At 32.5% G+C, this 9,824-nt stretch overlaps 1 pseudogene; it reads right to left on the reverse strand.

The window, feature by feature from the left end:
* Positions 1-528: 528 nt before the first annotated feature.
* Positions 529-1,718, reverse strand: LOC148201081 (transcription factor MYB3-like; annotated as a pseudogene).
* Between the last annotated feature and the right edge of the window lie 8,106 nt (positions 1,719-9,824).

Below are 9,824 nucleotides of genomic sequence, written 5' to 3' on the forward strand. Positions count from 1 at the left end.
GATAGATACCTATTGAATATTTCCATTGTTTATAACGCCACAATTATAGCCTCCAAATCTGTGGCAAGTGAATGAACCTCACTTTTTCAGGACCAACAAGGAAATATTACTACAAGTACGTTCCAGAGGATTCAATCTATTTGTTAATAATTGGATTTACGATGGAGATATACAATCTTTTCATTTTCATAGAAGAATTTTTAGTATTCTTAATATATAACATAAATACATACATATATATATATATACATACATATATATATATATATATACATACATACATATATATACATACATACATACATATATATATATATATATATATATATATATATAATATTTATGAACGTATATAGCAGCAATTAATGGCTTCCATTGGGTATAGAAATATTGGTTTGCTTTTATGCCATTGGAAAGTTTGCAATAAAGCATTAACCAACATTCTTTCTAGTTGAGAGTGTTATCCTTCATGAACAACACAAGCTCTCTCATTTTCCCTGTTCGTAAGATCTCATATATTATCACAAGTTGTGGTTCGACGAGTAGATCGGATCCTATTGAAGCCATGATGTTTATTACTGAAACAGAAGAAGTGTAGAAGGAGAATCATAAGGCAGTTTCCTGGATGAATAAGATTGACGAAAGGGTTTTAGATTGTTTTGAGAAATAGTGTGTGATTCTGAAGGGATGGCGATAGAGAGATCAAGGTTTAAATCCGGAAGGGCATATGATGACTGAGCCTCGCCACTTGCATCGTCTGAGACATCACCATAAACATGACGAGGTGATTTACATGGCTTGTTCTTTTCAACGACTTTCGTGCCAAAAGGTTCTGAGGCATCTTCAGACATGGGTGGATTCTGAAGGAAAGGGACTTTATGATCTAATCGATGATTATTTGGATCAATGCCTTTGCTAATTAGCTTTCTTTTATATGAGAATTCCAATAGTTCTTCACTTCGTTATCTGTACGACCAGGCAATCTCCCTGCTATAAGTGACCACCTGTATGAGTCAATATTAAAAGATTAATTATTTTTCTTACTTTATAAGTCCAACTAATAGAAACCTTTTCAGCAATACGTTGGAAAAAGTTGGCTTTAATTTCCATTTATATCCTCAATGATGATTACTCAATGATGATATAATGTTGCTCAGTACACATATATGATCAAATTTTTTCATTCTTATACACTCACAAACACATTTAAAAAGTGGGTTCATGGTGTTTTCAGAACTAAATTCGCACCGGTTGCCAAGTAGCGCATGAAGCTTAATGATGAGATCTTCTTCATTCAGCAAAGTTGCCTCTTTTAAGGTCTGGCCTTAGATAGTTTATCCATCTCAGTCTACAACTTTTGCCACACCGAAGTAAACCTATGATCATGAAAAAAGGTGCATGAGGTGAAATGTATATTATATATAATTTGTTACAGTTTGGATATATTAATTTATTCCATACCTGCAGCCTGAGGAGTGTACGCCAACAAACCTCACCGTGTTTGTTGATATAATCTATGAGTTTTTGGTCTTCTTGTTTGGACCAAGCTCCTTTGTTCAAGTCTTTGATATCAGAAGCAGGTTTCCTCATTGTTTCTACGTTTACTGGGGTTTACCTGAAAGAGAAAAGGAAGCTACAAAGGGAAGAACCGAGGTGGGATAAGGTAAAGAAAGAGAAAGAGAAAGAGAAAGAGAAATATGCATTTGCAGGAGAGAGGAGAGGAATGGAAGGAGTGAGGAGATGAAAGGTGGGAATATATAGTATGGGTTGGTTGGTTGGTTGGAATTAAGGAAGTGTATGTAGTTGACTTGGACCGGTGGTTTTGCTCATACATGACTGCGTGGTTCATGCGTGATTCACAACACACTTCAGACATAGAGAGAGCAATGACACCACTGTTTGGGAAAAGGGGAGAATCAATTGGTGGTGTTCTTTATCCTTTCTTCCCAAATTTAGAGGATATGACATACGGTTGGTCTTAATGTGATTGCCGGTGAGGTTGATTTATTGCATCTAACTTACTGTCAGATATTTGGTCCACAGCAACTAGATTAGGGCTCAGTTGTTCGGAGAAGAGATGGTGGAGTAAATATTATACACTTCCTACAGTACCAACTTGGTTTTACACTCAATAATTGAATCACTTTCACTTCAACACTTACTACTACATCTAATTCTGAGAAACAAACAAAGAGTTTTCAATGTACAACAATGGGTTATAATATATCAGTTTTATTTAATTATATTTTGAAAATCTGTTCTGAGATTATTTAACTCATATATCTTGAATGGTTTGTTAGCATATAGTAGAGAAAGGGAAAGTCAATGTTTTGTCATTTAGGTTTTTGGATTAAAAAAATTGTAGAAGCAGGTGGTACAATAAAAGTAGTGTATGGAAAGGTACAAGAGTAGAAAGGAGAAAGGGGAAGTTGGCTGTGTGTGTCACACTTTACAGTGTTGACTGTTAGATTTCTCTGCTCATTTGTTGTTCTGCTTTGACGAAACAGGATTAAAAGGTGGGTGTGGATGTTCGATGGCACAAGCTAGATTTTCTCTTCTTTTATGTTTCTATGCCAAAATTCGATTATAACTCCCTTCTTAAAAAGTTTAGTGGGTGATCTTCCCTAACAGACACATTTATAGCTCCTCGTGTCTGTGGCAAATGCTTCACATTTTCTCCTTTTGCCACACTCATAGCTCTTTACTATATCCATCTCTTTCTCTATACCTAAAACTCTCATTCATTTATCAGTTGATTCGTGTAAGTAATAACTTAAGATGATAATGGCAGGTTATGGAAAACGGTTTAGTCACAAAATAAACTAAGTTTCAAAGCCTCGTAGGTGTTAATTCTCACTATAAAATGAGTTTTACTGAGAACTTATTTTATCATGAAAAATTAAAATTTTAAAGTAGACTATAAAAGTTATTATAAAGTAGACTATTAATTCTCACTATATATGCTGGTATATTTTTTTATCAAGCATTATACTTTTAATAATTTTGTATAAAAAAGTTAACTTTCTTGATCCCATCATTATGTTGTTATTTTATATTAGATTTTTCATGTCAAATTCTATTAAAATTAAATAAAAATAATAAATTAATCATATTTTAATATATTTATATTACATTAATTTTTTTTATATAAATAAGAAAGGAAAGTGTAATATTGATGATAAATCATTTTATGAAAAGTATTATAGGATTAATAAAATTTAATATATTTAATTAATTAATGTATATTTAGTTTTCCTTGTAAATAAGAACGGAAACAGTAATATTAATAGTGAGAGAACTCTTTTATAACAAGATGTATTTTAATGATAAAAATTTTATTGGTTAGTATATATCTTGGAAGAAGAAATCAAGCTGTCTTTAATGTTTTATTTTTATCGTATATTTAATGTAAGAGTTATACTATGAAAAGTATAATTTCATTTTATATGAGATTACTACACTATTTTCAAGATTTTTTCCTTTTCAAATTTACATAAGAGTTTTTATATTAACGTATATATGTTACACTTTTATAATTTTATAATCTATACTTCAATGTAAGCATGGCTTTGCAAGTATCAAAATATTGTTTTTTTTATATTCTAAATTCTATTTAAAACCTCTCGTGTCACATATCACTAGGGTTTTGTTACATTATTAGGGTATTGTTTTTATAGAATGGAATGTTGTCACAGTAATATCCAAAAGAAGAAGAGGCTGGTGGCTAGGGCAGGCAACAATGGTTGGTGAGAGGCAAGGTGCAGTGCAATGGTGGTAGCATTTTTGGTGTATTACTTTTTGTGTATCTCTTTTTCTAAGGAGAGGACATTTAACTTTCTTCTTTTTTTCTCAACAATACCTTTTTCATAATAAGAGTTCTTTTCTTATTTCTTTAAACTTTAATTTTCTAGAAAACTTTTTAAACTAATATATATATAAAAAAATCTAGTTAGAAAATTTAATCGAATTAAATTTAGAAAATGAATTGAACAAAGCTGGAAGTCTCGTCCATAAATACGACACGTGACATCATTTGTGCATTATTACTGACACCATGCATGGTCACTTGTAATTGTCAGACATTCTCGTACACGAAATAAATTATATTTAATATTGGTTATCATGCCTATATTCTTTAATAATATTAATAATCCAGTTTATAAAATTGTAGAGATGACTTGGCAATCAATAGTATTGCTTGTATAAAGAAAAAGATGAAGATCTAATATATTTTAATCTCTTAGATTGTGAGAAATTATTGAATTGATGCGAATATTATTATACACCAAAGTTTTATTTGATGTGCCACTGAACCGTTGGTAGTTGTCATTTACTTAAATAGCAATGGCCATCAGAAAATCAAATCGTTGAGACAACTTTATATCAGTTCGAAATAGAATATCAGTGACAACTTATTTTCTCACAGTAAAGACAAAATAGTCAACGTGGTTATCTCAGATTTGCAGTTGGTGATGATGAGCAGTGTTTTCATGGGATTTTATAAGAAAAGTTTTTGTGGCTTGGATTAACCACACTTTTCTTATCTTTTCTCTTTTCTAAGAAAAGTTTTCTACTAATATCTCATATTTCGTTAATAAACTTTTTCTTTATTTTTCTTAACTTTAAAATCACTACAACCGAACTGTATCTTTGTTGTCGCAATGCTGCATTATTTCAAGGTTACTTCAATCAATTTTAAGTGCATCTGATTATCTTTATAAGTGTATGCTGGGGCATACCTTCCAAGAGTAATTGACGGGCAAATAATAACTCTGATTCCAGTTAATGCAGATAGAGTTACTTGACTTTAATTTGAATTTAAATAAAAATATTATAAAATAAAATACATTAAAGTTAAAATGATTAGACTCGCATTAATTTATTTATTTTATTATTTATACTTATTTAAATGATTATTACTATTGAAATCGCGTGCATTAACTGAGTTTTTTTTTATAACAAAAAATAATAAAATTATAATTATAAAAGTAAATAGTAATTTTTATGATATAATTATAAATAGCTATTTATTTTTATACATTAATTTTATTTATTTAATTAAAAATTAATTAAATTTAAAAAATGGTTAAATTTAAAAATTAATTCAATTTAAATAAAACCTTTTCTTGAAAGATAAAAGTTAAACAAAATTGAAGACAAAATAGGAAATTCCTTTTTATATACGGGTATAAATTATTAGATAGATTAATTTTCTTTATCATAATTTCTTTTATTTGGGTGAGTTTGATTTGTACTAACTAAAATTTTATATAATTTCCTTTAGCTTTTCTTTTATATATATAATTTACTCAAATTTTCTCGTCACTCTTTCTCTTTTTCAACACAAAAGAAACTTCTCTTCTACAAAGAAAACATAAAAAAACATTTTTGATCTTTATTTCAATCAGATTTTCTTTTTCTTTTATGGGAAAGGAATTATATATATATTATATATATATATATAATATAGAAAAACTTTAGAAATAGAAGGTTTGAATAGAGTTTTTAAATTTTTTTGTAAAATAGTGTTTAATTTCAAATTAGACGGTGTGCAACAGTAGTTAAACACTTGAATTTATAAAATAATGTTTAGAAAAAACCTTTGAAAAACAAAAGCAATAAAACATGCTAGATTTTATTAGTTCACTCTAAATTGAGCTATGTCAAATTCTCCCTTAAAGGGGTTTCATTAATCACAACAGATTACAACAAGTTTAATCACTCTTGGTTTACAACTAACTCACTAGTTAGAATAAGTATAAAACTTCTAGTATCAACTAGTCTAATTGACTAAATAGTCTAATTCCACTAAGTTAACCTTACAAAATTAATTACAAGAACAAAATGTATGACTCTCTTAGAGAAGATTTGAAATAAGTACGATATGATTATGAAAACGTGAAAATAGCTTTATTTTTCAAAGAACAAGTCTAAGAGATAGAGCTTAAAGCCAAAGGCAGCATGAGCGTATTAAAAAATAATTCTTTGTTGTCTCCTCTTCATGTAATCTTTTTTATATAAACTTCTTCAAAAATGATGTGTTACTCAAGCTTTGACTATCTTCTAGGTGTGTAGTTTCATTGCACTAAGTCTGAAGCTATGTTGTGTCTTGGTAGAGCAACTATGTGGGTGTGTACAAAAAGAATAGACATAAAGCATGAAGGAAACATTCCTTGAATATCTTTCTATCTCTTAACGTATTAAGATCTTGAGCATGCTTTTAAATAAAGGTAGAAATCTGCACAGATAAAGGAATACAACACAACAAACAAAAAAGTACTAGAAATTACATGCTTTAAAGCATTAGACGATCCTAAGCGTTTAGGCATAATATGTGTACTATCGTTTAAGCGTTGTTTGTTTGAGTAACTTACAAAGTTTAGGGTAATTTTTGTTGGGTTATTGGGCTCCCTTCCTATGTGGAGAATAGGCCCAAATAATGTGGACATTTAGGTCCCACAAGGTCAAATTGAGATGGGTCAGATTAGTAGAGCACATTAGAGTCATTTGAAGAGAGGCAAAAGCCAAGTGAGAGAAAAAGAAAGAGAGAAAGTCATTCCCGCATAACCCTAAACCTGCACTGGTGTTTATTGCTGTGAACTCGTTCACCGTTGGATCAAGCTGATTTGTGGATAGTAGGTTCCAGACATACGGTTCTTCATTCTGACCGTTCGGATCGTCAATCGGAGGTTTAGATTGGGAGATATCGGTCCCGCACCAGCAGCCCTGTTTTGTGAAATTTTCATCTTCTTGGTTCTCATTTGTAAGCATTTGTGCTTATTTAAATTTGCTTATTGAACACATCATTTGGTGTTATTATTGGAGACTCTTTTGTACCCTATTATTGATCATAGTGGATTTTTCTTTGGTCTGGACGACTCGTGGTTTTTACCCTTGCATTGAGGGGTTTTCCACGCTAAAAATTGTTGGTGTCTCTTTGTGTTTTGGATTCTATTTTTGTTCTATTTGTTTGGTGCTCCTCACAGATTCTCGTAAGAAGGAGGATTGAATTTTCACTGCGTTATTACTGTTTGATAAGTTGTTATATTTTTTTGCCCTTTCCCCATCAGAGTGGCATCAGAGCTCTTTGGTTAAGGGACGATTTAGTTTGTGTGAATGATGGAGCCAGATACAAAATTGATTCCTTTGAATGGAGAAAATTATCACCTATGGAAAGACAAGATGAAGGATTTGCTATTTGTGAAAAATTTGCATCTTCTAGTTTTTGCTTCCAATAAACCGGAATCCAAGTCAGATGAAGAATGAGATTTTGAACATCAACAGGTATGTGGATTTATCAGGCAGTTTGTTGATGATAATGTTTATAATTTTGCTGCTAATGAGACACATGCGAGAAGCCTATGGGATAAGCTTGAGTCCTTGTATGCCTCTAAGTTAGGAACTAATAAATTGTACTTGCTGAAAAATTTTGTGGAGTTGAAGTACGAGGAAGGAAATCCTGTTTCAAATCACTTGAGTGAATTTCAAGGGTGCTATGATCAATTAATAGGAGTGGGTATAAAATTTGATGATGATCTATTGGGTTTATTCTTGTTAAACTTTTTGCCAGATTCATGGGAGACATTTCGGGTTTCCATGATAAGTGTTACCCCTAATGGTGATATTTCTTTGCAAATGGCAAAGAGTGGTGCTCTTAATGAGGAGATGAGAAGGAAGACACAGGGTACTTCATCTCATTCATAAGTACTTATTACAGAGAATAGGGGGAGAAGCTAGAAGAAAGGACAAAATAGTAGTAGAGATAAAAGTAGGAGCAAGTCCAAGTCTCGGTACAAGAATGTGGAATGCCACTATTGTCACAAAATAGGGCATATAAAGAAGAACTATTTTTTGTTGAAGAAAGATAGCAAAGACAAAAAGGGTAAGCAAAGAGAAAAAGATACCGATGATGGTGATCATGTTACTACTACTACATGTGGTGTGACCTTATTTGTCTTCGTGATTATGACACTATTAATATTGTATCTGATGAAAGCATGTGGATAATTGATAGTGGTGCTACACTGCATGTTACATCTAGGAAGGAGTTCTTCACATCTTATACACCTGGTGATTTTGGAGTATTGAAGATGGGTAATGATGGAGTGTCTAAGGTTATTGGTGTTGGTGATGTACACCTGCAAACCAACATGGGGATGCATTTGTTGCTTAGAGGAGTTAGACATGCTGTAGATGTTCACTTTAACTTGATTTCTGTGCAAGTACTTGATGATAGTGGATTTGATAACCACTTTGGTTCTGGAAAGTGAAGCTCACCAAAGGTAACTTGATTGTGGCTAAAGGGGAGAAAAATTATAAGCTTTACTGCACAAAAGCTTTGGTTGCTAAAGATAGTGTGAATGCCATGTATATGGAGTAATCTTTGTGGCACAGAAGGCTTGGGCATATCAGTGAAAAAGGACTTAACTGCTTAGTTAAAAAGGATGTTCTCTCAGGATTGAAGAGTGTAGAGTTGGAGAAATGTTCTCACTGCATGGCTGGTAAACAAACCAGAGTATCCTTCAAGAAGCATCCTCCTTCCAAGAAGTCAGAGTTGCTTGAATTGGTGCATTCTGATGTTTGTGGCCCATTGAAGGTAAAGTCTTTTAGTGGTGCACTTTACTTTGTTACTTTTATTGATGATTGTTCCAGGAAGCTTTAGGTTTATGCTTTATAGAGAAAGGACCAAGTGTTGGACAAGTTTAAAGAATTTCATGCTTTGGTTGAGAAACAGTCAGGCAAGAAGCTGAAGCGCATTCGTACTCACAATGGTGGTGAATATTGTGGACCATTTGATGCTTATTGTAGATAGTATGGTATTGCACATGAGAAGACTCCTCCCAAAACTTCTCAGTTGAATGGTTTAGTAGAGAGAATGAACAGGACATTGATTGAAAGAGTTAGGTGTATGCTTTATGAAGCAAAATTGCCTAAGCATTTTTGGGGGTGAGACATTGTTTACAGCAGTGCATGTTATTAATCTAAGTCCTACAGTCGCTTTGAATTCTGAGGTGCCAGACAAGATTTGGTTTGGCAAGAATGTTACTTATGATCATTTGGGTGTCTTTGGTTGTAAAGCATTTGTTCATGTTTCAAAGGATGAAAGATCCAAGTTGGATGTGAAGACAAGGCAATGCATCTTCATTGCCTTTGGTCAGGATGAATTTGGCTACAAGTTGTATAATCTCGTTGAAAAGAAAGTTGTTAGAAGTCGTGATGTGCAATTCATGGAAGATCAAACCATTGAAGATATTGATAAGGTGGAAAAGTCTACACCTAAGGAAGATGGTAGTGTGGCTGATTTTGATCCAATTCATTTGTCTATTAATGATTTGGATATTGATGTTCATGATGATAAACAACATGGTGATATTGGTAATTAGCAGATTGGAGATAGATGACTTGGATGTTCCTATTGATAATGTTGATGAAGAGGAACATGATGTGTCACTAGATGAGAGTCTTGGTGATGTACCTGAGTTACCAGAAGCTCAACCCAGAAGATCTGATAGGCCAAAACAACCTTCTAAGAAGTACTCTACCAATGAGTATGTGATGTTGACTGATGACGGAGAACCTGAATGTTATGAGGAGACCATTGAAAGTGAAGAAAAACAAAAGTGGTTGGATGCAATGCAAGATGAGATGAAATCTCTGCATGATAATCACACTTATGACTTGATGAAGTTACCTAAGGGTAAGAGAGCCTTAGAGAACGGGTGACTTTTCAGGGTAAAGCAAGAGATCAATTCTACATCTACCAGATATAAAGCCAGATTAGTGTTGAATGGCTTCAGACAAAGAAAGGGTGTTGACTTCAATGA

Source organism: Vigna umbellata, chromosome 4 (genome assembly GCF_029865625.1).
Source record: "Vigna umbellata cultivar VRB3 chromosome 4, Vumbellata_1.0, whole genome shotgun sequence".
Lineage (NCBI taxonomy): Eukaryota > Viridiplantae > Streptophyta > Magnoliopsida > Fabales > Fabaceae > Vigna > Vigna umbellata.